Here is a 6,594-nt window from a genome sequence, read left to right on the forward strand (position 1 = left end):
ATCTAAAGAGGACATTGGCATGTTGCAGGCCTTGGTGACTGCAGCCACTAATATAACTGTCATATACTAAATGAGTTTATATACAAGCCCACAAAGTGTTCTACAGGCACAGGTCTCATCGTACGTCAAATGCATATGTCTATAGGAAGCAACCAAACACAAAGCAAGTTGTCTTAAAATCAAACAATTTTATTAAAGGCATTAATCATGCTTTCAACCTTCAAGAGGCATTCGTCACGCTTGACGCTTGTAGAGGTCCCATGCAATAGGACGGGTTACTGTATGCAGGTTGTATTCCCATGTTGAATCTGTTGTAAAAAGAAGTTTTTCCCAAGAAAACAAACAAAAATGCAAAAATACTGTCACTGAAAGGGTACATGATCTGTGCAATTCAAGATACTGCCACTGAAGATCATAATAAAAAATACTATAGCTGTAACATACCTGCTGACTATGTCACACATTCGCAACCATCAATTGCACGAAATGTCCACACACGTGCTGCAAAGGAAAAGATGAGTGCATGAGGGGAGCTGATAATTTCAACACTTCGAACTTACATGTAGACCAATGCTCTGTAGCGCAAGCTACAACACGGTTGCTCTGAATGGGCTGGTGACGTCCGTGCAGCAATCCTGAGGGAACAGGTGGACAGGTTGTGAGTGGGCAACATGCAGTTACACTGCAACTAAGACATACCTGTCGACACTACGATGTGGCACATTTGCAACAATCAATTGCACGAGCTGTCCACATACACGCTGCAAAGAAAAAGATGAAAAATTAATTTCAACATAATTTGAACTTACATGTAGACTGCTGCTTTGTAGTGCAAACTATTACATGGTTGCTCTGAATGGGCTGGTCACGTCCGTGCAGCAATACTGAGGGAACAAGTGGACAGGCTGTGAGAGTGAGCAACATGCACTTACACTGCAACTAATACATACCTGTTAACACTACGATGTGGCACATTTGCAACTATCAACTGCTCGAGCCATCCACAGGCACACTGCAAAGGAAAAAGTGAAAAATGCATTCGGGGAGTTGGAAATTTTAACACTACGAACTTACATGTAGACTGCTGCTCCGTATTGCAACCTGCTATAGCAGAACAGTAGCACAACAGGCTATTCACGTCATACCGGCAGAAGTTTCATGCAATAGGAAAGGTTACTGCGTGCAGGCAGTACTCTCGTGGTTGAACTTGGTATTCCAAAAAGGGATGCTCTGAAAAACAAACCAAAATACAAATAGAATACTTTTACTGAAAGGTTAAGCAAATATTTAAGTGCGAGACACTGTAAGTAAAAACATTAATGAAAGACAATATCAAGAGAATTGCATAATTTTGACCCATAGTTTCTCCAGCCTTGCTGCCACATACCAATGCAACTCTATGATAAGAGGTGCACAAGAGTTTACAGTGCATATAGCACACACAACAAAATCAAGCTAATAATCTACAATGTCACCGTGCCAACCATGGCTTACAGAGGTATGTTACCTTCGGGTTGCAAAGGTCTGAAAAAAAGACACAAAATACGAGAGCAGGCAATTTTTTTACCACCGGTTGCATGAGAAAAGATAACACCACATTTATGTTTCCCTGCATATTACTGAAATAGTAATAATGAAGATAAATTTTCAAGCAGGCCACGAAGTTAAAAAAAAAAGATTTGTGAAGGCACAAAGAAAATCGGCATGAGACAATTTGCGGTCAGGAGTGTTAGGGCTGGAAGAATTTGAAAATAGACAGTTTAACAGCTTTGCACACATTAAGCAAGAACATTTCATTAGGCAGCTTGTGAAGAAGTAGTGGAACATAACTGAGGCTGGTATGTTCCCTTCATCTAATATGAACTTTTGACACTATAGTAGAATGCAAGTCAAGAATGCAGCAGCGAATGCCCCTCAACAAAAGCCCTCCAGCCAATGCCATCGACTGGTTTTCATGATGTGGCGGTTAATCACATTTCACGGAGGTACATGCCAGCCACCTGGGATTTCACGTTAAGGAAATAACTACGACGTCTGATAACTGGTCAATGCCATATGGAAGGCATTCGCACTGCATTCTTGAGTTCTGTCAAATTATAAAAGCCGTTCATGTATTCAGAGGTGATGGGCAGGTGCGTAAGGAGTGCAGTGTTCCTCAGACTGCACATATATTTCATTATGACTGTTTCTGCAACAAATAGTTTTAAGGTTAGGCATCTGTAGCTACGAGGAAAAGTTTAAATCTTGCACAACTCTTACGTAGTAACCAACGGAGGTGAAAATATTTCTTGAAATGCAATATATTTTGCTTAAAACCACTGCAAACATAAAAGAAGAGATATACTCCACTGCAGACAGCTTTGTGCCAGTGCATGAACAGTGTGTTTGCAGTGCAAGACACTACAGCTACTCCCACAGGCAATCACATCCATACTGAATGTCTAAAAAATTCAAGTGTAAGAATAGGAATCCTTAGCACACACCTGCAAGCTACCTGATGACTTAGTGGTTAACACAAGGCTCAGTAGAGAAAAGTTTGTGGGATGTGGATTTTCAGAAAAATATTTATTTTTACACTGCCTCACTAGGCAGTCAGCTGAAACTTGTTGAATTCAAACATCTATCTCCCCTCATTAAACTGCTCTGGCTAACAGCACAGCACAGAAATTTTTCCCAAGAACTCGCATCCCGAAAACTTTTATCTACCACTGTACAAGTACACTGCACTTTAGCCAGATGCCCTCCACTGCACAGAGCAAAGAAAAAGAAAGTATCAATCATATGAGAGGAAGAAATTTGCACCGTAGTTCAAACCTCCCAGTAAGCTGCTGCTGTACTCTCAGGTAATATAGGTCATAGGTCAGTCACATCCATACCGCATGGCCAAGGAAACAAATATGAGAGAGCAACCTGTACTGCACTTTGTCAACATAACGTAGACGTCATGATGCAGAAAAACATGGCCTTTGTTGAAACAAGCCCGCTCACAAGGTTCGCTGATGAAGCACCCAGCCGGCACTAACAACAAATCTGATGATCCACAGCTCCACAGGAGTAAGGAAGAGAGGTCTGCTCACAATCCAGGGATGTGTATCTCTAGGTGTGCCATATATGGACCTGCTACCTTGCTCAGCACTGAGCCTTATGACCATGAACATGTTTGACAAAGCTACACCAATGCACTGCATGGCCTCATTGCACGCCTCATTGCATAGTATGCAGCGATAATAGGTGAATAACGTGTGACCGAAGTTCGGAAATTTAAGAGAACACTTCAGTTTTCCAAACAATGCTACTGCACAGCGCAAATTACTGTGCTGTAGATGGCTGGAAACATCCATTTGACAAGCCTAATGTTGAAACAAGTCAATAAGCTGTGAAGGTAGACGAATTTTACATTATTTTCAACCTACCTGCACTTTCCATGGCATGGCATAATTTAGGCACCAATACACTCGCCACATACACACCGCAAAGACAGTAAGAAAATAAGAAATCAGTAGCGAATCACTGCAAAACACACACAGCCCCGACATTATCCTTTTCGTGCGTTGTTTTATTGCTATTAAGAACTTACGTACAACTGCCTTAAGATTCACACCATGCATGTGTACACCTCGTCTCAATTTTTTTCGTAGTGTAGAACGAGAGAGGCGCGATGCACTGGCTTACGGAGCTTCACGACAGGCTCGCGAACGCGGGCAAACACGTTTGCGGCAGCTATCGCATCGTACTTGTAACTTCCACAACACTTTGCTCATCCCACGGCAACATCATCAAAGTAATCTTCAAGCACAGTTACTTACTTGCAAGTTATTTCATCCGAGGCAACAAAGAGTCGGGTGCAGTACGACGTCGGGGCTATTTCACGACAGCTTCGGGTGCAGAAGAAGGTCTTGACGAGCGCTTAGGTGATTGATCACATTTATAGCACAGCCAAGCAACCGCAGAACAAACAAACCGCATACTGTAGCAAAAATAAAGGTCGAAAGAAGCACGATGCCACGAAAAACTATGCAAAATCGCGCTGTTGGGCATCGCGCCGCCCGCGACGGAACTGGTGGCTGACGGATTGGATTGGATCGACTTTAAGGCCTGTCGTTCTGCCGCGGCTTCTGGTAGGAGTTTAGTTTTCATTTCACTGTAGTTTTCATGGAAGGCAGCATGCCTCGGTTACCTCGGCGGTTTGCTGGAAGAGAAAAGGGCATTGATCGCAGAAAGTCACGCAATTAGTTTAATTCAGGTTCTTTCATATCAGCACCATATTCGAGTGATGTTACTTGATTAATCCGAATATGCAACTAATTGCCGGTATAAAAATTTGATCGGCTGAATTTGTCGTTTGCAAAATAGAATTTCTTTTAATTTTTTTTATGTGAGGAAAAACAAAATATGTATGTGATGTCGTAGGTTCAGATCCCTACAGGCATATTCACGGATACCCGTCGGACGTCCGTCCGCGGACATCCGCCAGCTATCCGATAACGAACGTCCGTCGGACATACTCCGAATCTCCGATGCGTATGTCCGGATATGGACGTCCGTAGGCATGCCCTACGGACATCCCCACCTGGCACTGGAGATTCGGATCTTAATCGTACGTACTACGGATATCCGTGGTTGACTGGGGAGGTCGTGGCGGGATTTCTCTCTGCACTGGTTGTCAGTTGTGAGAGCACGGGCGATGCGGCGACAGTCTTCGGCGTGCTGGGCGGCTTCAGATAGAGGCGTATACTCGGAAGCGTCCGGTTGGTACGGCAGAATGGTGTCGATGGTAGCAGAAGGGTGACGGCCGTAAAGGAGAAAGAAAGGAGAGAAGCCAGTAGTGGGCTGCGTTGCGGTATTGTACGCATAGGTTACATACGGAAGCACAAGATCCCAGTTAGACTGGTTTGAAGAGACGTACATAGATAACATGTCACCGAGGGTACGGTTAAAGCGCTCGGTGAGACCGTTGGTTTACGGATGATATGCGGAGGTGGTGCGATGAATTACATTGCACTTGGTGAGCAGTGCCTTCACAACATCGGATAAGAAGGCGCGGCCTCCGTCGCTCAGCAATTCGCGAGGGGCGCCATGACGAAGAATGAATCGGTTTAAAATAAACGAGGCAACTTCGGAGGCTGTGGCAGCTGGAAGGGCGGCGGTTTCGGCGTACCTTGTCAAATGGTCAACCGCGACGATAGCCCAACGGTTGCCGGCCGAAGTGTACGGAAGGGGGCCGTATGAATCAATGCCGACGCGGTCAAATGGGCGTGGTGGGCAGGGTAGCGGCTGCAATTCTCCAGCAGAACGTTGAGGTGACGGCTTGCGACGTTGACAGGTAAGGCACGAGCGCGCGTATTTGAGGATGAAGGTGTACATGCCACGCCAATAATATCGTAGTCGGATGCGAGCGTAGGTCTTGAACACTCCGACATGACCACATTCTGGGTCAGCGTGAAAATGGGCGCAAACTTCCCAGCGAAGGTGACGGTGAATAACTAGCAACCACTTGCGGCCATTTGAGCTGTAGTTGCGGCGATAAAGGAGGTTATCACGAATTGAGAAATGGGAAGCATGGCGGCGAAGAGCACGCGACGGAGAAGCAGCCGTAGGGTTTGTGAGGAAGTCAAGAAGAGAAGAGATCCATGGGTCGGCACGCTGCGCCGAAGGCATGGCGCTGATGTGAAGCATCGGTGAGGAGGTGTCTAAGTTTGAAAGGCTCGAAGTATTGGCTGGAAGTGGGCAGCGCGATAGAGCATCGGCGTCTTGATGTTTGCGGCCAGTACGATACACGACGCGGAAGTCGTATTCCTGGAGGCGAAGGGCCCACCTCGCGAGGCGACCGGATGGGTCTTTCAGAGAGGACAGCCAGCACAGCGCGTGGTGGTCGGTCACGACTTCAAACGGGCGGCCGTAGAGGTAAGGGCGGAACTTGGTAAGGGCCCAAACTATCGCCAGACACTCTTTTTCAGTGACCGAGTAATTAGATTCAGCCTTTGTGATCGTGCGGCTGGCATAGGCAACGACGTATTCGGCGAAGCCAGGTTTACGTTGTGCGAGTACGGCGCCAAGGCCTACCCCACTGGCGTCAGTATGGACCTCGGTGGGTGCGGTCGGGTCGAAATGGCGCAGTATCGGTGGGGCAGTGAGGATACGGCGCAAGGAATCGAAGGCGTCGTCACACACTTGGGACCATTGCGAAAGATCGGAACTGCCGGACAGAAGTTGTGTCAAAGGTGCAGCGATTGAGGCAAAGTTGCGTATAAACCTACGGAAGTAGGAGCACAACCCTAGGAAGCTGCGCAGTTCTTTGATAGAAGTAGGTCGAGGGAACGCAGCCACAGCACGAAGTTTAGCCGGGTCCGGACGGACACCCTCCTTGGAAACAACGTGGCCTAAAATGGTCAGTTGGCGAGCGGCAAAATGGCACTTCTTTAAGTTGAGCTGGAGGCCGGCGTCAGAGAGGCAGGTCAAAACGTGCTTCAGGAGGTAAAGGTGAGTGTCAAAGTCAGGCGAAAACACGACGATGTCGTCGAGGTAACAGAGGCAGGTTTTCCACTTGAGACCACGCAGAATGGTATCCATCATCCGCTCAAACGTGGCGGGAGC

General features: G+C 46.6%; 1 long non-coding RNA gene across 2 annotated transcripts; it reads right to left on the reverse strand.

Annotated features, from left to right (window-relative positions):
• Nucleotides 1–242: 242 nt before the first annotated feature.
• LOC149360712 (uncharacterized) lies at nt 243–1,230 on the reverse strand. 2 transcript variants are annotated; one of them, XR_016288348.1, is made up of 6 exons: nt 1,075–1,230; nt 951–1,012; nt 844–884; nt 700–761; nt 561–635; nt 243–501 (listed from the first exon to the last, which is right to left on the reverse strand). It is a non-coding gene; the product is annotated as an uncharacterized LOC149360712 (long non-coding RNA). The 2 variants fall into 2 exon arrangements; XR_016288347.1 differs by having other exon boundaries at nt 844–1,012.
• Nucleotides 1,231–6,594: the final 5,364 nt, after the last annotated feature.

This window comes from Amblyomma mixtum, chromosome 2 (genome assembly GCF_055824585.1).
Source record: "Amblyomma mixtum isolate Tamu chromosome 2, ASM5582458v1, whole genome shotgun sequence".
NCBI lineage: Eukaryota > Metazoa > Arthropoda > Arachnida > Ixodida > Ixodidae > Amblyomma > Amblyomma mixtum.